General features: G+C 38.7%; 1 non-coding gene and 1 pseudogene across 1 annotated transcript; one reads left to right on the top strand and one right to left on the bottom strand.

The window, feature by feature from the left end:
• Positions 1–4,389: 4,389 nt before the first annotated feature.
• Positions 4,390–4,553, top strand: LOC116558562. Its single transcript, XR_004272067.1, has one exon. It is a non-coding gene; the product is annotated as a U1 spliceosomal RNA (small nuclear RNA).
• A 17,803-nt stretch (positions 4,554–22,356) lies between these two features.
• On the bottom strand, positions 22,357–22,969 carry LOC116558236 (annotated as a pseudogene).
• Between the last annotated feature and the right edge of the window lie 2,306 nt (positions 22,970–25,275).

The raw sequence follows: 25,275 nt of genomic DNA, 5'->3' as shown, positions 1-25,275 counted from the left end.
ATGAAACTAATAATTATCAGTAAGGTATCTTTTAGCTCTAGGTGTCTATGATATCTATTATGTAATATTACACGCACACACTCTCTCTCTCACGCACACACACACACACACACACAGTCTCACACACACACGTATGTATGTAAGATAGAAAGTAACCCTAAATTATGGATGTTTGGAGCTGGAAAAGGCCTTACTCATATTTATTAATTTAATCCTTATGTAGGAATATGAGGAAAATTAGATGCTAGAATAAGCCTTTTTTTTTTTTTTTTAACTTGAACACCAAGAGTCAACTTTGGGCTGCTTTACCTTCACCTTTGCAGGCCAAGCCCTGGTTAGTCTTCTAAGCCCGTGCTAGAAGGAGTGTACAACATCATCAGCGAATGAAAGTAGCCTCACTCTCATCAAATGGTATCTGGTATTTGTAAGGGAGCTCTGTTCCTATTTGTACATTCTTTCCTCCCCTAACCTCCCTATTGTACATAAATAGCCTTCCTCTAGCCCAAGTTCTCAGTCCGCTGATCCCATCTTGGATACTTTGCTTTTTTTTCCCTGACTCCAGCTTACCCAGTCCTACATTCTTGAAATCCCGCTGAAGAGCTGGTCTCGCTCCCAATACCTTCAGTTGCTTGCCACTGGACTTCAGATGCCCCTGTTCCCATACCTTAGCCAATTTCAACCTGCTGGAGTAAGCCTTCTCAAATATGGATGTCAGCTGATACTACGAAGAGCCTGCCTGACTTCTTAGCACTGAAATTTCTGGTTGCACAGTTCAGTCCATTTCTCCTCTCATTTGTCTGATTGTACACTACCTAGTAGGTATCCCAGCTGAGCCCGGTGTGAGGAGTGACACCAACCACAGAAGTTTTAGGAAGGTTATTAAAAAACAAATACTAGGGGCCGGGCGCGGTGGCTCAAGCCTGTAATCCTAGCACTTTGGGAGGCCTAGGCGGGTGGATCACGAGGTCAAGAGATCGATACCATCCTGGTCAACACGGTGAAACCCCGTCTCTGCTAAAAATACAAAACATTAGCTGGACATGGTGGCGCGTGCCTGTAATCCCAGCTACTCAGGAGGCTGAGGCAGGAGAATTTCCTGAACCCAGGAGGCGGAGGTTGTGGTGAGCCGAGATTGAGCCATTGCACTCCAACCTGGGTAACAAGAGCGAAACTCCGTCCCCCCCCCCCAAAAAAAAACAAACAAACAAACAAATACTAGGATGAATGATAAATCTGATTCCCCACAGCAATTCATGCATTCTTCGTGTAGAACAGACTCATTACCTCAAAGTAATTATTAATTCAGATTTTCTAATTCACATGTGCACTCTAAAACTACCTGTCTGGAAGAAACCTGGGCATATCCTTCTACACTCAAATTTCTGTGGTACCAGGCTTCCAAAGATACTTGCCAACATAAACATCTTGAGATTTTTCCCCATTAGAAACTCAGCTCAAATATCCTAATGCCTTCATATGAATTCCGTCAAGTGGATACAGTTGGCTTTTTCCTTTCTGTGCCTCAGAAGGAGGAAGATCAACTTAATCTAATGTGTCCAAAAAGAGAAAAAGAAATTGGGAGTAGAGGAAGGATCACACATGTTCATAAGCTAACAACATAAAAAACTGCCTGATACCAGTCTTGAAATTACTTGGTGTTATTTGCCCACTAAATCAACATTTGCCTTAGATGACTAGGAATTAAATTTTTAAAAATCTCTCTCATGCTGCAAAATTGCTAATAATGACAATCAGCTCTCCAGAGCTAAGCATAACTGGAAATACTTTTTCTCAATGACTCAAAAAGTAAAATATTAAAAGTATATTTAAAAGGTGCTACTTCTAAAATACAGAGTCAAGGAAAAGTAAAAGTGATTTAATCGATAATGTCAAAAATGAGAATAAAATTGGTTACTTAAGAACAAAATAGCAGCATGCCCTTTTCTATGAGTAAATTGCAGATAATGGGTAATCAGAGATAGGAGTATATTGACACAATGTGTGATACAAATTCCCAGAGGCATAGATAATGCATTTACTAAAGAAGTCACGACAAGCCTTGCTAATTGTTCAAGGGGGATCCTAAGCATCTCACATATATGTCTAATACTGGAGATAATAAGTAAAGTTACCTGCTTATACATCAATTTTCTCACTAGGAACTAACATCTATAAAGTTAGAAGACATGTAATAACTATTTTTGTCTCAGTATTCAGCAAATAACAAGTACAGTTGTTCCTTATAATGTGGACTTCCACACAGAAATAAGAACAGTTACAATGTCTGGGCAGTTAAACATCAAGACACTCTTAGCTGGATGACAGAACAAAGTTGTGATTGGGCGCTTGGTTTTAGTCTGCTTCCATCTGTACTAGATCAAGTAGGACTCAGGTATTTATAACTGTGGATCATACCCTTTTGTTGTTCACACTTCAGATGTTCTGGACCCTCCCTTTTGCATTTCTTTTGTTATTTTGCTGAGATATGATAAGAAAGAGAAAGAGAAAGGGATGGGATGTATCTTCCCATCAGGAGGAAGACAGAATCAGCTATTGTGATTCTATTGTCTCTTATCTCTATGTACCCATGGAGGATTGCCTCCAGGACACTCGCAGGTAGAAAAAAATCCATGGACGCTCAAGTGTCTTCCATAAAATGTTGTAGTATTTACAGATAACCTGCAAACATCCTCCTCTGTGCTTTAAATCAATAGACTACCTATAATACTTAAAACAATGTAAATGTTATGCTAGTCATTGTCGTAGTTTTTAAAAATTGTATTGTTTTTATTATTGTATATACATTTATTTTTCTGTATTTTTGATCCTAAGTTGTTTGAATCCTCAGATGCAAAACCCATGGATATAGAGGGCCAATACACGTGCTAAACGCTGACTGAATGAAGTGTTTAGTTGATGTAGCAGGTGAAATGCCTCATGTAACCCCAAAAGGTTTAAAATGCTCAGGATAGCTGATTCTATTTTCCTCCTGATGGGAACATACATCCCATCCCTTGCCCTTTTGTGTCATATCTCAGCTAAATAACAAGAGATGCAAAAAGGAGGGCTCAGAACATCAGAAGTGTGAACAACAAAAGGATATGATCCACAAATTACAAACACCTGAGTCCTACTTGATCTAGTACAGATGCAATCAGACTAAAGCGAAGCACCCAATCACAACTTTGTTGTCATCCAGCTAAGAGTGTCTTGATGTCTAACTGCCCAGACATTGTAATTGTTCTCATCCCTGTGTGGAAGCCCACATTATGACACCAACCTGGGTTGTCTTCTAGTCTCTTAGATTTCTAACCATTGCCACTTGTATTTTAATTTTGAAATTATATTATTAATATAAGGTATAACTGTGCCAAAATCCTCTCAACCTCCCACCTTCTCAGTCTAAAGCTAAAATTTGACAAGAAAATACTCCTTTATACAATCAGGGATAATATAACCTGTCACTTAATGAAAATCCATTAATATGAGAAAGAAATTGTAGGTATCGAGAGTAGTATTAGCATAATAAGTTTTAAGGTGATGTGCTAGTGGGAAAAAAAGTAAGAGGCAAAAACAAGGCAGAAAAATTCCCGTTTACAGATAAAAAGGTTTTATAAGCTTAGAGGGAACAATGTTGAAAGATTCAGAAATTTCATTTTAAAAAATATTTACCATAGTGAATAATGCTCAAGTTCCAGTTTCTCTATGGACATAACTAATTATTTTTATAAGTGAAATATACAAAAGGGAAATCAGAAAAACCTGCAGGCAGATCACCTGAGGTCAGGAGTTTGAAACCACCCTGGCCAACATGGTACAACCCTGTCTCTACTAAAAATACAAAAATTAGCTAGGCTTGGTACCTGTAATCCCAGCTACTCTGGAGGCTGAGGCAGGAGAATTGCTTGAACCTGGGAGACAGAGGTTGCAGTGAATTGAGATGGCGCCATTGCGCTCCAGCCTGAGAGATGAGAGCGAGAATCGTCTCAAAAAAGAAAAATCCATTCCCATGAAATCAAGGTAGAAAGGGAATACAGATAAGAATTGAGACTTTGCAAGTAATAAACAGCACTTATAAAGTATTTTTTAAAGCAGAGGTGATATGCTCCAAGTCATGATGGAATAACAGGGACTAAATTTATACATACTTTGAGATAACAGGGAAAAAGCAGACAAAATACAGGAAAGAGCAGTTTTCAGACATTGGAAAACAAGTAAATAATGGCAGTGATCCCTAAGAATCAGAAATCAAAGTAAAGGAGCCCTAAGATTGCTCTAGCTTACTACCTGGAGAAAGTATGCTGTATAAAACAGATCAAACCAAGTAGGACCTGGGTATTTCCCTGAGTTGAAGAGGCAGAGGTCAGGGTTTAAGAAGGCTAACAATTCACACTTAATGGCAGGAGAGATACCATGGTCATGAAGGTGGTTTTCCTAGGGCGAGGCTCATCGATGCACGCTGGATCTGCTGACCCCTGCAATTTCCCCAAATGTGAGAAACTCAACTGGCATAATTTGTGGTAGTGGGGAGACTGTGTTTGCGCTTTCCCCTGGTCTTCATGATTGAAGACCATGTCCAGGCTGGGCGCAATGGCTCACGCCTGTAATTCCCACACTGTGGGAAACAGGCAGGTGGATCACCTGAGGTCAGGGGTTCAAGACCAGCCTGGCCAACATGGTGAAACCCCATCTCTACTAAAAATAAAAAAACTAGCCAGGCATGGTAGTGCACGCCTGTGGTCCCAGCTACTTGGGAAGCTGAGGCAGGAGAATAGCTTGAACCTGGGAGGCGGAGGTTGCAGTGAGCCGTGATCACTCCACTGCACTCCAGCCTGAGCAACAGAGCAAGACTCCATCTCAAATAAAAAAAAGTCAGCTGAAATTCTCAATTCATGAGGCAGATTGCTGAATAGAAGAGTGTGAACATCAGAGGGTTTCCTCGAGACTTGAACCAAGTACTGATCAGCATAGGCATGAAAAATAAGTCCTGAAGCTAAGGCAAGCAGCATTACAAAGGAGCAGAGAGAATGATCTCCAAGGCTCACTAAAAGATGGGACTAGTTCATGCTCTCAACAGCTACAATGGAAACATCTCCTAAACCATAACATTAAGTAAAGTAAGAGTCAGTAAAACATGACCCACAAGCCAAATCTGGCATGCTGCCTGACTTTTGGTGAGTAAAATTTTGTTGGAACACAGCCATACTCACTTGTTTACATATGATCTGTGACTGATTTTGTGCTGCAATAGCAAAAGTGAGCCATTTCAACAAAGACTATTTGGCCCACAAAGCATAAAATATGTATTATTTGATCTTCTAGAGAAAAAGTTTGCCAGTGTTTGGATTAGAGCCCTCAAATGTATTTTGCCTCAGGAGTTGAGACAAATTAGTCCTAAATTAAAAGCTGTTCTGGACCCACAAAACAAAACTTAAAAACAAACTTTTAAGTAGGTTAGTTGTGTACTGGAACATAGCCCAAAACTAAATTTATTATCTAAAATTTAAGACATAAAGAAACAAAACAAATTTATCATCTAAAACTCATAACTGGTATATAATTAAACATTACTAGTCATGAAAAGAACAAGAAAAATATGAAGCACAACAAGTCAGTAAAAAGGAAATCAAAGAAATAACTAAGATAATAGAAGTAGTGGACAAGGATGTTAAAACTGCAATTATAAATACAACTCAATTTGTTCAAGAAGGTAGAGGAAAGCATAATAAAAAGATAAGTGGAAGATTAAAAAAATTGAACTGAAATGAAACTGCACAGTTTGACATAGAAATGCACTGACTGACAGATTAGACACTGAAAAGAAAAATAATAAACTTAGAGACGTGGCAGGACAGGGTATCCAAAATAAAACAGAGGGAGAAAGACACTTAAAAAATAAACAGAACACCAAAATGTTTGCAATCTACCCATCTGACAAACGGGTAATACCCAGAATCTATGAAGAACTTAAACAAATTTACAAGAAAAAAACAACCCCATCAAAAAGTGGGCAAAGGATATAAACATACACTTTTCAAAAGAAGACATTACACAGCCAACAAACATATGAAAAAAAGCTCACCATCACCAGTCATTAGAGAAATGCAGATCAAAACCACATTGAGATACCACCTCATACCAGTTAGAATGGCGATCATTAAAATATCAGGAGACAACAGATGCTGGAGAGAATGTGGAGAAATAGGAATGCTTTTATGCTGTTGGTGGGAGTGTAGATTAATTCAACCATTGTGGAAGACAGTGTGGTGATTCCTCAAGGATCTAGAAATAGAAATACCATTTGACCCAGCAATCCCATTACTGGGTATATATCCAAAAGATTATAAGTCATTCTGTTATAAAGACATATGCACACATGTTTATTGCGGTACGGTTCACAATAGCAAAGACTTGGAACAAACCATGAAATTTGACTCATCTCACCGGAAATCATGGTCATTCTAATTTATAAAAGGAAAAATCTACCAAGTAACTTAATTATTTTCTGTAAACATCTTCATTCTCAGTTATAAAACAGCACATCCCTCTTTGCTGCTACTCCAGGACTTTTTTCTGTATGTGATACATGTATATACACACATCTATTTGAAAGAAACCTTCATGACCCAGGTACTGTGCTGAAACATGGCCCAGGTACATGTATCCACATGATTCAATAAGACAGATGCTGTTTCTGCCCCGAAAGAGCACTCCATCTGACTGGAAAGATACACAATTAAACAACTAATTACAATGAAATGGAATAACAATCAGAGCAGGAGAAGCTCATGGTACTATGGGGACATATAACTGGTGGATTTTGTTGTTCTATAGAAGAAAAAGTCTCCCTGAACTAATAAAGTTAATACATATTCTTGAAGTCGATCAGATAAGAAGAGAGAAGCAGCATTTTTCTCATGGGGAAAATATCAGGACCGAGAGAGCTCTCATATTACAATAAATGAGAGGAGGCGGAGAAAGAAAAATGAAAAAACACGGGATCTTCTCAGGCATATTGAAAAGTTTTAATTTTCCCTGAAGACAATGGGAACTATTGAAGCATTTTAAGAGGAATGCAATTTTCTTTCTTATTTTTATTTATTTATTGTTTTGACACAGAGTCTCACTCTGTCACCCAGCAGGCTGGAGTACAGTGGTGCAATCTCAGCTCACTGCAATCTCTGCCTCTAGGTTTCAAGCAATTTTCCTGCCTCGGCCTCCTGGGTAGCTGGGATTACAGGCACACATCACCATGCCTGGCTAAGTTTGTATTTTTAGTAGAGACAGGGTTTTGCCATATTGGCAGGGCTGGTCTCATAATCCTGGCCTCAGGCAATTCTGAAATGTACAACTATAATCACTCTAACTGGTGCTTCTTCCACTTTCCAAATGTGAAAATGATTACGGAATCCATCTCCCAACTTGCCACATTCTCCTAATCAAAATCCTTCAGTGGCTCCCCATCAACACCAAATAAAATCCATTTCTTCACTTGATATTCCGGGCCTTCCACTGTCTGGCCTCAAATACCTTTCTAGACCTATCTCCCTCTACTTCTTGTCATATATTTTATAGTCCAACCAATTATTTCCAAAACTCAACCTGTGTCTATTTTTATCTTTGATTCACTGACTCTAGGAGATTCTTTTCTTTCTTTTTCACTTGCTTATATTATGCAGGATCCTATTTAAATGTCTTTTCTCTAAAATCTTCCTTAATTCCCTGAGGTGGTATTATTCTCTTTCCACTGAATTTTTAAAATATTCCTTCAGTCTTTTATCTTTCCTACTAAATATTTACATTGTGTAAGTCTATGTCATATACATATTTAATCTCAAACACCTGATGGCAAAGGATAAACTTTATGAATGCTCATATCCTCTATAGATCTAAGCCATGTTCTTGCACTATGATAGAAGAACAATTAATCAGTAAATAAATGAATGAGTGGTAGCTTTACCATTAGAAGATGAGAAGATTATCTTGCTTCAAAGCTATAAATGGTATTGTAATTTATAGTTTCACTTTCTCAGAACCTTGTAACCAAGTTTCTGCATTATAGCATGTCACGAAATGACTGAATTTATGTCTATTTTTAGGATATTTATGAGTTGATAATAAAGAGTAAGCCTCAGAGTTTGAATTATTATGAGAATCCTGCAAGAAATTTTTCAAGCACTTTTTAAAGTACTAAGTGCTATGTAAATAGGAAAATCTAGTATAAATTTTAAAAATTTTAGCATAATTTTTGCATTTAATATTGGTGCTCTGGTAATGGTACCTAAAAATAGATTTATGTAAAAGATTTGTTTCCGTTAAAATCATGTGTACATCTTTCTGTTATTAACACCAAATCGGTATTTCTCATAGATTTTAGTCTAACCATAAAATTTCCACCAATGTTACATTACAGTTGAAGCTTTCTTGCATATTCCAACTTGTGCAATAAGGCACAGTTCTTACTCTTAAGAATCTCATAAATACACAAATGAATGTAATATATGAAGTCTCAAAATAAAGGCCTATATGGAATACTATCTGAATACAAAGGTAGATCTCCTCCAAAAGAAAAACTGGAAAAAACTTCCAAATATGATGAAACATTTGCTATATCTTAAAAAATAAATATTTTTTTAAACAAATGGGTCAAATAAAAAAAAGAGATGGAAAGAAATTTCAGGTCAAAGAAATAACATGTGATACAAAATCCCACTACATTTCAGTAAAGAAAAATCCTTCCTTGCTATCTCTTTCTATAACAGGGGTGGGAAATGACGAGGTGGTGATTCTGGCATAGACATAGTCCTCTTTCATCTTTTATTTAGCATCCAGCTCTTAAATCTTCCCACCATTCTTAAAAGGGAGAATGACTCAGAATGATAGAATTGATGCTGACACATCTGCTTTGCTTTAATAACAAGCTAATTACCACAATCAGTTATTAATTAACTATATTATATGTAAATTTTACATGTACAGTGGGATGTCAAATGGGGTGTTTTCCCATCATGTTAATTTTGGCTGGTAGCCCGATATCAAATAGTGATGAGTACCGAATATTCCAAAGAGATACCAGACCACCTAGCAGGTGGCCTAGCGAACAGGATTAGCAAACACTGGGCTACCTTCACCGCATAAACCACCAAGGAAATCTGCTTATTGGTGAGGAGATGCTGGTGTGTTACCATTTCTTTATCAAGAGCAGTTCACGGTACTGTATCTTCCCTCTTCTACCTTCCAATCTAGTAAGCTGGGTTTCAGAAATCTTGATAGGTATATCCTCTGAAGTTTGGGGGACATTGGGGCTGATACCTGACTTATGCCCTTCTGCCCCACCCCCCCCCCAAAAAAAATCTAAAGGCCAGAAGCTGCTTAGAGCACCGTGGCCTGGCAGAAGAGATATGGTTAGCATGAAGGTCATAATATAAATATATTATGAATCCTGTATCAAAAGTAGAAAATAATTCCCCTTACTCTATTATGTAAAACAAGGTCTTCAAGTCTGGCTCCACTTACTGGAAAGAGATGAAGAATACATTGCACTTGGGAATTTTTAGAGATTCCAGAACAAAAAGAAGTAGCACTGGGGAATGAAGCCAGGTATGAGTCAACTTGAAAGGAACCCTGTCTGAAAGGCGGGCTTGGTGAGTAAGGCACTCCCAAGAAAGTTGTTTGGAGTGGATGGAAGTGGACTGAGGAGGATGTTGAGCAGCCAGCTGTACAATACCACCTCCACCACCTCCATCATGGAAGAGCAGGAAAGGGATTCCCAAAAATGAGATCCTCTGAGAAACAAACAAGAGCTCCAGAGAGAAATAACTTGCATCTGCCTCTGTCTCATTAGAAATGTACCAATACTGGGTAGGAGCTATGCTGGCAAAAAAGAACTTTTCTATCCTTCCCTCTCTTCCCTTTCCCAGGCTCTTCCCTGTGAAAACAGACACAGCTCAGTGAAAGACAGGAGGAGGAGTAACATGGGAAAATACTGAGGAAGCTCACTATAACCTCTTTCCCTCATCGTGGTTTTCCTAACCTGAAGTTACCCCAAGCTCAAAAAACTCAGAATTAAGTGAGAAACTGTTGTGAAATCGGAATGGACTAGACTCTTTAGTTCCTGAAAACAAGACTACCTATTCACACTTAAGAATGATCAGAAATCTCATGATTACCTGCTTGGGATTTCACCCTGGAGAAAGGAAAGAGTCAACAAGACAACTTTAAAGTAATAATGAAAAGAAAAAAAAAATAGGTTGCTTCTTACTCATGCCTTATGGACCCCATAATGTTCAATAAACCAGTTGCACATAACATATCTAATGGAATTGTCCCCAGCAAATCCTTTGACATAGACATGTACATTGTTGAGGGTCACCACGTGTAAGTGTGGATTTAAACACGGGTTTAACTCCAAATCTGGGACTTCACATCTAAGCTCTTCTGCGTTCTCATTACCTACACTATAAATTAAAGTTAGCATTACCATTAAACAGGCTTTGCTATGAAGGTGCTTGATATTTTGCTTAATTTTTACCCAGATTCCAGAAAAGGAGATTCTAAAGATGTGGCAAGAAGGAACTAGTAATAGCTGAAGGGCAAATAAAAGCTATATTATAATTGGGCCCCCAGTACTTTCCCAAACTCCTCCTTTTTGTTCTTTAAAATACAGTTCAAATGTATTGATTTAGCAAACATTCATTGAGTTTCTCCTATGTGCCAGGCACTATATTTGACACTTAAGACATAAAATGAGCATGGTTTTCCTCTATTATGGGAATACAAGAACAGTGAGCAGCCAATCAGCCAATTGCAGCCCAATCTGTTATGTCTTCTAATGCAAATGTGCACACACAGAGAAGGGGACCTAGTCAAGAAAGTGACTTCTGAGCCGAGACCTGAAGGGTAAGCAGACAAGGAAAAAACAAAGAGCATGTAGAAAGCACATGCGAAGGACTGGATGCAGGAGCAGAAACCACAAGTTTAAAGAAATGAGAGAAGCTGGGAAGTGCTGAGTCACAGAGGGCAAGGGAAGATGGTGAGAGATGCAGCAGCAAAGGGAAGCTAGACTCTGGCCACATTGAAAGGACTCAGATCTTCCGAGAAAAGAAGGGCAAAGACAAGAAGACCGTAGCCAAAAACTCATGGGCTTACAAATTCTTGAAATCATATCAATTATATGACTCCTGAAAAACCTGTCCCTCTGAACTTAATCCAAACCACAACTCTGATCCAAAAAATGGGGAAAACGGGAAGAATGCAATGAACTGAATTTGATGTCTGGTTTCCCAAAAGCTGTTTTCTTTCCCTAGTCTGCACCTTATGCTGGAACAAGCTCAAGGAAAGGGCATGTACCTCTGAAAGAACCATGGGGCAACATTGCATTAACAGGGTATCCAGATAGACACAGATCCATCAAAAATATGACAACAAAACAACTCTGGTTGTTAAAATTTCTAAAGTTATGGGAGTTAAATTTGAGATGCCCTTTCCATTTTGAAACCTGGAAACAACGTGGATATATTGGGTTGATTGTAAATTTATTTTTATTCTAAAATGCTACAAAGCTATTCTTTTCTTCAGCTTTACTGTGTTTTATAAGGAACAGAAAATTACTAAATAGAGACACAGTTCTAGATTCTCTGCTTTACCATCACTTTAAAGCTAAAACATCTAGTCTCTCTCATTCCCAATTTTTCCTTCACTTTTAGTTTATTTTCTTGGGCACTAAAGAAAAAGGAATGGACTAAAGAAAAATGGGCACTAAAGAAAAATGATAAAAATTTTAAAATTTCATCATTCATTGAGCTCCTACTCCATAAGAGGCAAAACACTGGGTGTTTTGCATAAATTATCTCATTTAACCCTCACAACACTCCACTGGCATAGGTAGTATTTTCTTCACTTTACAGATGAGGAACTAAGGCTCAGAAAGATGCACTTAGAGGTTTACCTGACTCTGCAGGCATTGTATGTTCTTACTTACTCCCATGCAGTTGAAAATAATTTTCAGCTATTTTTACTCTTACCCAGCGTATTGCATAGGTCTTGGATAGGTTAGACAGGAGTAAAATAAGGGTACTCATCTGCTAATCATAAAGTGTGTTAACAGGAGAAACATCTTTTATATTCATAAAAAAATGCAGTACAGCAGCCATATTCTTTATTCATACTTTCACTTTTGGTAAAGGAACAAATAAAAATTTGCCTTTGCTCTACAAATTTATTTTTTATTAGAAGTAGGCACTCCCTCAAGTGATATTAAACATTGGGCAAGCAACCAAAATATATTGCCAAATTCCTTTCTTAGTTTGGTAGTGTGAAGCTATTTCTAATTTTCTCTGACAGCAAGTTTTCTAGGCTGACAATTGCTCAGCATATTTGTATTGTAATACATTCTCCAAACTCGAGAGCTTTTGCAATTGTGAAATGTGAAATTTCAGAGCTGTATCTTCTTAAAAGATTTCATTTTAAGGTGTGATATATGTAAAGAACTATATATTCTAACAAAAGGAAACACTCCACATACTTGCATTTTTAGTGATGATTATCAGATATTCAGGTTTTGCCTACAAATTGTCTTTGAGTATATAATTGTCTCAGACCAGATAGCTTTTGCAAGATACCCTCTAACTTGCAAGTAAGCAAGCAGGTAGATGTAGACAAACTGAAACCCATCCCTTTGTAGATTATAATCCAACTAACATGGATGGGGCTGGTCTGTTCATCTCTAAGATATTTCAGTAAATTGAAAGCATGATATACCTTAAGTAACCTGAGAGGCCCAGTCCTGAGATTTAGCCTAGAAATACAGAAAAAAGGCAAGGACTTTTAAGGATCAAGATGGAAATCTGAAGATATGGAATTAAAACCTGCCCTTTCCCCTGCCCACATCCAAATTTCCACTAGGGCGGACAAATGGAAATAAAGAGAAATCTATACAATTACAGAAAATGACATGTACAGACCAAATCAGGGCAGAGAAATGGAGAGTTGGCCAACCTCAGGTTTTTAAAAATTACTCATCTTTTACCAGCTTTACTGAGGTATGATTGACCAATAAAAAGTGTGAATATTCAAGGTGTACAATGTGATATTTTAATATATGTATACGTTGCAAAATTATCGAGCTATTTAACATACCTATATATAGTTATCTATTCTCTTAGTGAATTTCAAGTATAATTATTATATCACCATGCTATACACTAGGTCACCAGAATTTATTCATCTTACAGCTGCAATTTTTACCCTTTGACCAATTTCTCCCTATTTCTCCCATCCCTGTGACCCCTGAGAATCACCCTTCTACCATCTGTTTCTATGACGTTGACTTTTATATATTCCATATAGAATTGAGACTATGCATTATTCTTCCAAGTCCAACTTTTACTTTTCTTAGCATAATATCTTCCAGGTTCGTTGATGTTGTCATAAGCAGTAGAACCTCCTTAACCAATTCCCACTTAGGGGAAAAAAAAAGTGCAGCTCACTGCCAGTGCTCATTTAATTTTACATAAACCCACTCTTTAAGGCTGAAGCAAATCTGATTTTCAATGTGAAAATAAAACATAAAAACTGTTCTCAGAGCTATTTGTAAACAGAATTAACATCAGAATTGTCTTAATCATCAGAAACCTATGGTTTGGAAAATGTTACTTTATCAAACGAATCTCTGGCCAACAACTGTTTGAGAATGATGTCAATATCATGCAGAGAACTGCTATGTTTTCTAGGATTTGATATTTTTAGCAATCAAGAGTTACTTTATTTGTAAATGGAAATACCACTACTAAAAACAGAATGCTACAAATAGAATGTCTTTTGTTTCCAAAGTTGATTTACTAGAATGATGGGAAAATAATAATAAAAGCAAGGTATTTCCTGGCAAAGTTATCCCAGGGTAAACCTATAGCCACAAACACTGCTGGCAAGTATTCTCAGGGCAAATGGGAAACGGGTCAAAGCTAAATAATATGTGTATATAAGGTAATATATGTATGACAATTTCTTTGTTCATTCATCAACTGACACTTTAGTTGTTGTTTTTTGTGCAGCAGTTCTCCATACAAAATACACTGGTCTGGGTGCCCTTTTGGCTGGCGATTGGAGCCACAGGAAGTTGCGCATTCAACTGTTTAAAAAGGGGACTGAACAGGGAGTCAGAACAGGAGATTCCAGGGCAAAAAAAGCGCCACGAATCTCAGTGCCGCTGTTTAAGCCAGTGCAGTGAGTCCCCGCACAGGAAAACACACAGATCCTGGCACCTCTTCAACAGGCGACTGGAACACCAACTAAAAAAAAAAAAAGGCTCTGAGGCAGGGAGCCAGGCGATCAGGCTCAGTTGGTCCTACCCCCACAAAAGAACAGCAATCAGAAACTCTCTGGATTGAGAGTTTCACAGCAAGTGCAGCTGAACCCGGGATGGTCCAGCTCTGTGAGGGAGGAGCGTCTGACATTATGGAGGCACTCCAACACTACAGAGGTTGTCAGCCAAAGCTGAGGCAGCCTGCCGTTGCCAAGGCAACCTGCCATTGTAGAGGCAGCCCACCGTTGCCAAGGCAACCTGCCATTACAGAGAGAGTCTGCCAATACAGAGGTGGGCCACCATTGCCAAGGCAGTTCTAACTACACCCATATAAACAGGATGGCAGGGAAGTTCACTGGCAGCTGGACTGAGCCCACAGCAGCTCAGCAAAGCCTCTATAGGCAGACAGTGATTAGGCTGCCTCCTTGCTGGGCAGGGCAGCTCTGAAGGAAAAAAAAAAAAAAAAGAAGGCAGCGGCACAACGGAAACTCAAAGTCCTAACTCCCTGGGACAGAGCACCTGGGAACAAATACCGTTTTATGAGTTCTGCTGCAGCAGACCTAAACGTACCTGCCCAGCAGCTCTGAATGAACAATGGAGCTCACAGCTCAGCATTTGAGCTCCTATAAAGAACAGACTGTCTCCTCAAGAAGCTCCCTGACCCTTTTATATCCAAAGAGCCACCTCATAAAGGAGAGATCAGACTGACATTTGGCGGGCATCCTTCTGGGACAAAGATAGCAGAAAAAGAAAACTGGTAGCAACCCTTACTGTTCTGTAGCTGCTGCAGGTGATCCCCAGGCAAGCAGGGCCTGGAGTGGACCTCAGCAGTCCTACAGTAGAGGGGCCAGACTGTTAGAAGGAAAACTAAGAAACAGAAATAACCTCATCATCAATAAACAGAACGTCCACTCAGACACCCAATCTGAAAGCCAGCAACTACAAAGATGACAGGTGGATAAATCTATAAAGATGGGAAGAAACCAGCATAAAAAGGATGAAAACACCCGAAATCAGAACACCTCTCCTCCTACAAGGGATCACAACTCCTCACCAGCAAGGGAACAAGGTTGGATGGAGAACGAGTGTGATGAAATGACAGAATCAGACTTCAGAAGGTGGGTAGTAAGAAACTTCTGTGAAATAAAAGAACATGTTCTAACCCAATGCAAAGAAACTAAGAACCTTGAAAAAAGATTTGATGAAATGCTAACGAGAATGGACAAAATAGAAAGGAATATAAGTGAATTGATGGAGCTGAAAAACACATGAGAACTTTGCGAAGCATGCACAAGTTTCAACAGCCGAATTGACCAAGCAGAAGAAAGGATATCAGAGGTCGAAGATCAACTCAATCAAATAAAATGAGAAGGCAAGAATAGAGAAAAAAGGGTAAAAAGGAATGAACAAAGTCTCCAAGAAATGTGGGACTATGTGAAAAGACCTAATCTACGTATCATAGGTGTACCTGAATGCGACGAAGAGAATGAATCCAAGCTGGAAAATACTCTTCAGGATATTATCCAGGAAAACTTCCCCAACCTAGCAAGGCAGGCCAATATTCAAGTCCAGGAAATGCAGAGAACACCACAAAGATATTCCTCACGAAGAACAACCCCAAGGCACATAATCGTCAGATTCACCAGGGTTGAAATGAAGGAGAAAATACTAAGGGCAGCCAGAGAGAAAGTTTGGGTTACCACAAAGGGAAGCCCATCAGACTCACAGCAGATCTCTCAGCAGAAACCCTACAAGCCAGAAGAGAGTGGGGGCCAATATTCAACATCCTTAAAGAAAAGAATTTTCAACCCAGAATCTCATATCCAGCCAAACTAAGCTTCATAAGTGAAGGAAAAATAAAGCCCTTTGTGAACAAGCAAGTACTCAGAGATTTTGTCACCACCAGGCCTGCTTTACAAGAGCTCCTGAAAGAGGCTCTACACATATAAAGGAACAACCAGTACCACCCACTCCAAAAACATGCCAAATGGTAAAGAGAATCAACACAAAGAATCATCTGCATCAACTAATGGGCAAAACAGCCAGCTAGCACCAAAATGGCAGTATCAAATTCACACATAACAATATTAACCCTAAATGTAAATGGACTAAATGCCCCAATCAAAAGACACAGACTGGCAAATTAGATAAAAAGCTAAAACCCATCGGTGTGCTGTATCCAGGAAACCCATCTCACATGGAAGGATACACAAAGGCTCAAAATAAAGGGATGGAGGAAGATTTACCAAGCAAATGGAAAGCAAAAAAAATCAGGAGTTGCAATTCTCATCTCTGATAAAATAGAGTCTAAAGCAACAAAGATCAAAAGAGACAAAGAAGGACATTACATAATGGTAAAAGGATCAATGCAACAAGAAGAGCTAACGATCCTAAATATATATGCACCCAATACAGGAGCACCCAGATACATAAGGCAAGTTCTTAATGATTTACAAAGAGACTTAGACTCCCACACAATTATAGTGGAAGACTTTAACACCCCATTGTCTATATTAGACAGATCAACCAGACAGAAAATTAATAAGGATATCCAGGACTTGAACTCAGACCTGGACCAAGCAAACCTAATAGACATTTACAGAACTCTCCACCCCAAATCCACAGAATATACATTCTTCTCAGCACCACATCACACCTTCTCTAAAATTGACCACATAATTGGGAGTAAATCACTCCTCAGCAAATGCAAAAGAATGGAAATCATAACAAACATTCTCTCAGACCACAGTGCAATCAAGTTAGAACTCAGAATTCAAAAACTAACCCCGAACCACACAGCTTCATGGAAGCTAAACAACTTGCTCTTGAATGTTGACTGGATAAACAATGAAATGAACGCAGAAATATAAATGTTCTTCAAATCCAACCAGAATGAAGACAAAACATACCAAAATCTCTGGGACACATTTAAAGCAGTTTCTAGAGGAAAATATATAGCAATAAGGGCCCACATGAGAAGCAAGGAGAGATCAAAAATTGACACCCTATCATCAAAATTGAAAGAGCTAGAGGAGCAAGATCAAAAAAACTCAAAACCTAGCAGAAGACAAGAAATAGCTAAGATCAGAGCAGAACTGAAGGAGACAGAGACACAAAAAACCCTTCAAAAAAAAATCAATAAATCGAGGAACTGGTTTTTTGAAAAGATCAACAAAATAGACATACCACTAGCCAGATTAAGAAAAAAGAAAAGAGAGAATAACCAAATTGATGCAATGAAAAACGATCAAGGGGATATCACCACAGATTCCACAGAAATTCAAACCATCATCAGAGATTATTACAAACTCTATGCACATAAACTAGTAAACCTGGAAGAACTGGATAAATTCCTGGACACTTGCCTCCTCCCAAGCCTAAACCAGGAAGAAGCCAAAACCCTGAACAGACCCATAACAAGGTCTCAAGTTGAGCCAGCAATTAAGAGCTTACCGCCCAAAAAAAGCCCAGGTCCAGACGGGTTCACAGCCGAATTCTACCAGACATACAAAGAGGAGCTGGTACCATTCCTTCTGAAACTATTCCAAACAATACAAAAAGAGGGAATCCTTCCCAAATCATTTTATGAGACCAACATCATCCTGATACCAAAACCCGGGAGAGACTCAACAATAAAAGAAAACTTCAAGCCAATATCCATGATGAACATAGATGCAAAAATCTTCAATAAAATACAGGCAAGCCAATTGCAACAGCACATCAAAAAGCTTATCCACCATGATCAAGTAGGCTTCATTCCAGGGATGCAAGGCTGGTTCAACATATGCAAATCCAGAAATGTAATCCATCACATAAACCCAACCGAAGACAAAAAACACATGATTATCTCAATTGATGCAGAGAAGGCCTTCGATAAAATTCAACAGCCCTTCATGCTAAAAAACTCTCAATAAACTAGGTATTGACAGAATGTATCATAAAATGATAAAAGCTACACATGAAAAACCTACAGCCAGTATCATACTGAATGGGCAAAAGCTGGAAGTATTCCCTTTGAAATCCAGCACTAGACAAGGATGCCCTCTCTCAACACTCCTATTCAATATAGTATTGGAAGTTCTAGCCAGAACAATCAGGCAAGAAAATGAAATAAAGGGTGTTCAAATAGGAAAGGAGGAAGTCAAATTGTCTCTATTTGCAGATGACATGATTGTATATCTAGAAGACCCCATCGTCTCAGCCCCAAATCTCCTGAAACTGATAAGCAACTTCAGTAAAGTCTCAGGATACAAAATCCATGTGCAAAAATCACATGCATTCCTATACACCAATAACAGACTTAAAGAGAGCCAAATCAAGAACGAACTGCCATTCACAATTGCCACAAAGAGAATAAAATACCTAGGAATACAACTAACAAGGAACGTAAAGGACCTCTTCAAGGAGAACTACAAGCCACTGCTCAACGAAATAAGAGAGGACACAAACGGATGGAGAAACATTCCATGTCCATGGTTAGGAAGAATCAATATTGTGAAAATGGCCATACTGCCCAAAGTAATATACAGATTCAATGCTATCCCCATCAAGCTACCAATGACCTTCTTCACAGAAGTGGAAAAAAACATCTTAAACTTCATATGGAACCAAAAGAGAGCCCGCATAGCCAAATCAATTCTAAGCAAAAAGAACAAAGTGGGGCATCATACTACCGGACTTCAAACTATTCTACAAGGCTACAGTAATCAAAACAACATGGTACTGGTAGCAAAACAGAGATATAGACCAATGGAACAGAACAGAGGTCTCAGAGGAGACACAACATATCTACAACCATCTGATCTTTGACAAACCAGACAAAAACAAGCAATAGGGAAAGGATTCCCTGTTTAATAAATGGTGTTGGGAAAACTGGCTAGTCATGTGCGGAAAGCAGAAAGTGGACCCCTTCCTGACACCTTACACTAACATTAACTCCAGATGGATTAAAGACTTAAACATAAGACCTAACACCATAAAAACCCTAGAAGAAAATCTAGGCAAAACCATTCAGGACATAGGCGTAGGCAAGGACTTCATGACCAAAACACCAAAAGCATTGCCAACAAAAGCCAAAATAGACAAACTGGACCTAATCAAACTCCACAGCTTCTGCATGGCAAAAGAAACAGTCATTAGAGTGAAACGGCAGCCAACAGAATGGGAAAAAATTTTTGCAGTCTACCCATCTGACAAAGGGCTGATATCCAGAATTTACAAAGAACTAAAACAGATTTACAAGAAAAAAACAAGCCCATTCAAAAGTGGGCCAAGGATATGAACAGATACTTTACAAAAGAAGACATACATGAGGCCAACAAACATATGAAAAAATGCTCATCATCACTGGTCATCAGAGAAATGCAAATCAAAACTACATTGAGATACCATCTCATGCCAGTTAGAATGGTGATCATTAAAAAATCTGGAGACAACAGATGCTGGAGAGGATGTGGAGAAATAGGAACACTTTTACACTGTTGGTGGAAGTGTAAATTAGTTCAACCATTGTGGAAGACAGTGTGGCGATTCTTCAAGGACCTAGAAATAGAAATTCCATGTAACCCAGCAATACCATTACTGGGTATATATCCAAAGGATTACCAATCTTTCTACTATAAAGACACGTGTACAAGAATGTTCATTGCAGCAGTAAATGTTCATTCACTGTTTACAATAGCAAAGACCTGAAACCAACCCAAATGCCCATCGATGATAGACTGGACTCGGAAAATGTGGCACATATACACCATGGAATATTATGCAGCCATCAAAAATGATGAGTTTGTGTCCTTTGTAGGGATATGGATGAACCTGGAAACCATCATTCTCAGCAAACTGACATAAGAGCAGAAAATCAAAGACCACATGTTCTCATTCATAGGCGGGTGTTGAACAATGAGAACACAGGGACACAGAGAGGGGAGCACTACACACTGGGGCCTGTTGGGGGGAAATGGAGGATGGACAGTGGGGGTTGGGGAGTTGGGGAGAAAAAGCATGGGGAGAGATGCCAGATATAGAAGGGGAGGAAGGCAGCAAATCACACTGCCAAGTGTGTACCTATGCAACAATCTTGCATGTTCTTCACATGTACGCTAAAACCTAAAATGCAATAAATTTTAAAAAAGGTCATCTATTAAAAAAAAAAACATATTATAAAAAATAACAAAAAAAACATGTTTTTCCCACTCCATGTGTTGCACCTTTTCATTTCGTTGTTTACATTGCTCTGCAGAGGATTTTGAGTTTGATGTACTTCTATTTTTTATTTTGTTCTCTGTGCATTTGGTATCCTAGCCAATCCAATTGCTAAGACCAATGTAATCAAGTTTTTCCTTACATTTTCTTCTGTGAGTTTTATGTCTCAGGTCTTATATTTAAATCTTTAAATCATTTTGAGTTGATTTTTGTGTATCATATCCAATTTCATTATCTCGCCCGTGGATGTCCAGTTTTCCCAGCACCATTTTTTGAAAAGTATTCTTTCATTATTGTGTAACCTTGACATTTTGGTCAAAGATTAGTTGACCATATATGCACAGGTAGAAGTGTGACATCTCCCACTTTGTTCTTCTTGCTCAAATTGCTTTGGCCATTCAGGGTCATTTGTGGTTCCACACTAATTTTAGGATTATTTATTTATTCTAATTCTGTGAAAAGGGTCATTAGAATTTTAACAGAAATTGCATTTAATCTGTAGATTGCTTTCGGCAATATGAATATTCTGACAATGCTGATTCTTCAAATCCATGAACACATATTTCCTTCCATTTATTTGTGTCTTCAATTTCTTCCATCAGTGTGTTACAGATTTTAGTGTGCAGATTCTTCACCACATTAAGTATTTTGTTCTTTCTGGTGCTATTTTTTGAAATAGTTAAGAGATTTTATTCTAATAGCTACAATTACAGTGATTGTTTGTTGAAATGAAAACTGAAAACAACTGTACAAAATAGTTGATTACTAATCATGTATTGAAAGCAATGAGACTTTCCACTACACCAAATAGACCAGTTCTGAGGGTTCCCCAAGATAAATTTAACAGCTCCAACTTCTTCAGTGTTTATCAAAATACAAAAGACAAAAGTAAAGTTTGTCTTTTTTGATGGCACGTTGGACCCTTGCAGGCCGAGGGAGAGAAAGCTACGTCACACATGGAGGTGGGGTGCTCCTGAGGGGCTGTGGGTCTAGGTGGACCGCCTGCCTGGCTTGCACGCACTCCTGCTGGTGAGGCCCCAGACATCCTGCCAAAGTGTCTGAATGAGCACGAGTGCTGGGGACAATGGACCCACTCTGGCCAGATGTTGATGGAGGCACAGGTGAGGCCCTGGGTCCCATAGGCTGCCTGAAGGTGGGTGGGGCAGCCTGTCGGAGAGTGGGGCAGCTGTGGGCTCCCAGCATGGCCCCTGGGAACCTTAGGGGCACAGGGACAAGCACATGGCTATGGAGTGCAGGGTGACCTAAGGACAAGGGAGTTGCAGGGATCTCTATTGTGACTATGCATAATTGATCGCGGTCTGTGGCGCCAGCGTCTGATGTTACTCGGGAACAGCTGGCCTGGCGACAGACATCCAGGCCTTAGCTCCAAACCTATGCTAGGCAGGTTCTCCCTTCTGTGTGTTCAATTGTTCTTGACTTGGATTTTTAACTATTTTAAAAAGTGAGTCTGGGTTAAAAACCAACCACCAAAATGGATTTCAACACAGCTCTAAAAAGCCACGAGTGTTCCCAGATCTCCCAAGACAGCAACTCCCAGAGGCCTACATCCCCCTCAGCACTCAACAGTGAGTTAATTTTTCTTTTTACAACAAAAAAACCTGAGTAATATTTCATAGGAGTACCAGAAACTACCTCATTAGAAACAGAAACTATTGACATTAAATAAAACACCTGGCCCAAGGCTGCGTCTGTCACATTTACAGCACAGTGCGAGGCACATGGTGACCAAGCCACGCACGTTTGGTCTGGCGTGCTCACATCACGAGCCGCACGTTTGCCACGTGAGAGTAAAGCAGAGAGAAAGAGAGAAGTGAGAGGGAGGGTGTTCGCGTTCACTTCCGGTTCCGGTTCCGGAGCTGATTGACAGACAGTCCTTCACAGAGCCCGTCACCGCCGGTGGCGCAGGTGGCCTGGATGGACCAGTGCCTGTGGTGTAGGGAGCGCAGCCCCAGCTTGTCTGTGATCTCAGCTGCATTCTGAGGTTGGGAGTTCCTGCTTGCTGGTGAACACCAGGAGGACAGCATCCCGGAGCTTGTGCTCAGCCAGCATCCTCATGGGCCTAGTTCACGTGCTCTCTGTCATTGCTTTCCACCACAAAGATCAGGCCTTGAGTGCTCTGAAAGTAGTGGCGCCACAGAGACTGCATCTTGTCCTGGCCACCCACATCCCACAGTGAAGCTGATGTTCTTGTACTCCATGGTTTCCACGGTTTCCACCATTCCATGGTGGGAATGGTGGTCACGATCTCTCCCAGCTTAAGCTTGTACAGGATCGTTGTCTTCCCCGCCGCATCCAGGCCCACCATGAGGATGAGCGTTTCTTTTTTTTGCCAAAAAGGCCCTTGAAGAGGTTGGTGAAGATGTTCCCCATGCTTGTGGACAGGTGGCAGGACACTGGCCAGGGACCCCTCAGCGGCTGCTGCTCCGAGCCAGACGTTGGTTTCACTCCCACAACTCGGCCTCTGGTGCTATTTTAAATGAGACTGTGTTCCGAATTTCTTTTTTGAAAAGTTTATTGTAAATGCATAGAAATAAAACTGATTTTTGTGTATTGATTTTGTATGCTGCAACTTTACTAAATTTGTTACTTTTAAACATTTTTGGTACAGTCTCCAAGTTTGTATAAATATAAGATCATGTCATCTGCAAACAGAGACCATTTTCCCACTAATTTTTTTGAAATTTATTTCCATGGGTTTTGTGGGGGAACAGGTGATATTTGGTTACACTCATCACCCAAGCAGTATACACTGAACATAATTTGCTGCTGTTGTATGAAATGTTCTACATATACCTTTTAGATTCATGTTACACAAGGTATAGCTCAAGTCCAATGTTTCCTCATTGATTTTCATCTGGATGATCTGCCCATTGCTCAAAGTGTGGTACTGATGTCCCTGCTATTTTGTTGCTGTACATCTCCTCCTTCACATTTATGAATATTTCCTGGATGTATTTTGGTGGTCTGATATTGGATGAATTATACAATGACTTTTCTTGAACCCACTAGACACCTCAGGTTGCAGGGCAAACTACTACCTCAATTTCAAGAAACACAGGCACATCTGATGTCTCCTTACACACAGCAGAAGATGTAGAGCTATGAACCCTTAAATTTTGACAAGTTGCTGGGGTTTGCATTTGAGTTATTGTTAAGAATGAGAAACTCCTAGGGAATGCAGTGTTAAGAAACCTTCCACTCTCATGGGCTTTACTTTCAGGAATACTACCAGAAGATCTCATTATGGCTCTCATAAAGAGAAGGGAAGAGTAATCACTGTAAAATATACCCAGTCCCTTCTCCATTTAAAAAGCCCTGTTCTCCAGGTAACTTACCTACAGAACAAACAAAAAAATTATGGTAGACTTTCCATCAGAAACATGCAAGAAAAAAATTGGTAAAATATTTAAAATATTTTTAAAGCCAGCAACCTACACTTCTAGATCTAACACAAAATTACTCAACAAAATGTTGAGTAATTTCATCAAAAGTTAAGGAAAAGTATTTTTTCAGATAAACAATATCTGAGATAAATAATTTCCGGCACACTTACCTTGTAAGAAATGTTAAAACAATTTTTTGAGGTAGAAGAAAAATTATATAGATTAGGTATCGGGTCCACATAAAGTAAGGAAGAAGAAATAAATTTTTTTACTTTTCTTACTGTAAATTGATTTAAAACATAACTGTTTAAAGTATGAATTCTAACAATATACTAGGTAATTAAACATACAGATAAATGAAATGTGACAATAATATCACAAAGGTTGGAATAAAGAGATTTTGATAACTCTGTTCTAAGCTACCTATACTACATGTGAAGCAGTACAGTATTTCCTAAAAACGGATCTTATATTAAAATATGCATGATTACACAGAGGAGAAAACTCACTAAAAATTATTTTAAGTATAAATGATATGCTAAGAAAGGAGATAAAATGAAATCATATAAAACACTCAGTAGCAGAGAAGGCAGAAAAAGAACAAATACAAAGAACAGAAAACCATAAAAAGGGGGTGGACATTAAATGAATTGTGTTACTAATCAGTTTAAATGTTAATAGTCTAAAATATATTGATTAAAATACAGACAATGTTACAAATTTTTTGAAAGACACAATTACTTGTTATCTGCAAAAAATGTTTCTTATACCTAAAGTCTTATTTTCAAAGCAAAAGAATTGAGAAAAACATACCAAATAACAGCCATAAAAACCCTTGCACTGTTCAAGGATCAACTGTAATTGAGAAACTTCTATGTAGACTGAAACTGAAAAAAGAGTTGTCAGGAGCTAAAAATATCACTAATGAAAACAATGAATATAGACCTTACAGATATTTTTAAATAATGTTGTGAATAATTTTTTGCTACTTAATTGCATAACTAAGGTAAAGTAGATACATTCATTGATTTAAGAAATAGAAATAGGCTTACATGTATTAAAATGAATTGGTAACTTAAAACATCTTTATAACAAAAACTCCAGACTCTAATATCTTAACTCTTGAATTACTTCAAATATTTAAAGGGAAAATTTAACATCAATATATTCCCACACAAACTCTCTTAGAAAATAATGAAGAAAACACTCCCTGACTCATTTGATGAGGCTAGTATTACCCTGATTTAAAAAAAAAAAAAAGTCAAATAAAAACAGACAAGTTAATAGGCAATCAAAAAATATATGGACAAATATTTTTCACAAACATAAAAATATTTATCAAAATTGTAGCTAACTGAACCAAGAAAC

Source organism: Sapajus apella, unplaced genomic scaffold (genome assembly GCF_009761245.1).
Source record: "Sapajus apella isolate SASKATOON/1434 unplaced genomic scaffold, GSC_monkey_1.0 scaffold21, whole genome shotgun sequence".
Taxonomy (NCBI): domain Eukaryota; kingdom Metazoa; phylum Chordata; class Mammalia; order Primates; family Cebidae; genus Sapajus; species Sapajus apella.
This window is presented reverse-complemented; position numbering and strand designations above follow the sequence as displayed.